Source organism: Podarcis erhardii (assembly GCF_964252035.2).
Source record: "Podarcis erhardii genome assembly, chromosome: 8".
Taxonomy (NCBI): domain Eukaryota; kingdom Metazoa; phylum Chordata; class Lepidosauria; order Squamata; family Lacertidae; genus Podarcis; species Podarcis erhardii.
The window spans coordinates 68398669-68399086 of record NC_138499.1 but is presented as its reverse complement, the minus strand read 5'-3'; positions in this window follow the sequence as shown (position 1 = coordinate 68399086).

The following is a 418-nucleotide window of genomic DNA, read 5'->3' as shown; positions in this document are numbered from 1 at the left end:
AGGGTGTCCCACATGAGCTTAAGGTAGTGCTGTGCAAAGCCAGGTCAATGACTAGTAAGACCAACACCATCCATGATTTGATAATGGATGAGGGAATTGACCTGGCAGAATGCCTTCTCAGTCTTATTTTCCAAACCTTCCTGCTTTCATGAATCTTCTGGTCTGTTTCAACTTCTTCTGCAACTGATGTGCCAAGCAAGCTGAAATCTAAACCCAAGTTGCAACATGAGTAGATTATTAACTGAGGAAGGGTTTTCTGTTTTGTTTTGGAAATGCTTCTCAGATGACCTTTTCGTGACAAGCTACACCTTCTGAGATTCTATTGAAGGCGCAGGAGCTCCTGTTCCACCTCTATTCCCAAATTGCAACACCAGTAGAGCCAGGATTCCTCAGTCTGCTAGTCTAGACAACCTGGCTT